The sequence below is a fragment of the Penaeus monodon genome, chromosome 27 (genome assembly GCF_015228065.2).
Source record: "Penaeus monodon isolate SGIC_2016 chromosome 27, NSTDA_Pmon_1, whole genome shotgun sequence".
In the NCBI taxonomy this organism is placed as follows: Eukaryota; Metazoa; Arthropoda; class Malacostraca; order Decapoda; family Penaeidae; genus Penaeus; species Penaeus monodon.
In genome coordinates, this window is record NC_051412.1 from 24,757,897 (window position 1) to 24,758,197 (window position 301).

Here is a 301-nt window from a genome sequence, read left to right on the forward strand (position 1 = left end):
CGTCAGTTTTAAGATTCTTTTTTGGATACACGAGGCAGTTTTTATTTCTAATGCGAGTTATGTGTTTTTATGAGTGAGTATTTTCAGGAGCTTCAGAAGCTCTATATATATATTTTTCTTTTAAGTTTGTAAGTGGGTTTCATTGTGAAGGCTAATGGAGTGCTGAAATATTTTTTTTGTTCACGTAAGCGGATTTTATCCTTATTACGTTCATTACCAAGATGGTATAAAAGGCAAAAATGCAGTGAAGAGCCATGATGCAAATTTTCACAATGGCACCTAATTACCTCATATTCGTGTC

At 33.6% G+C, this 301-nt stretch overlaps 1 protein-coding gene across 1 annotated transcript in view; it reads left to right on the forward strand.

Moving 5' to 3' along the window:
- Nucleotides 1-301, forward strand: part of LOC119590713 (annulin-like) — a gene marked incomplete at its 5' end in the record, with an annotated part of 38,054 nt that overhangs the window by 23,307 nt on the left and 14,446 nt on the right.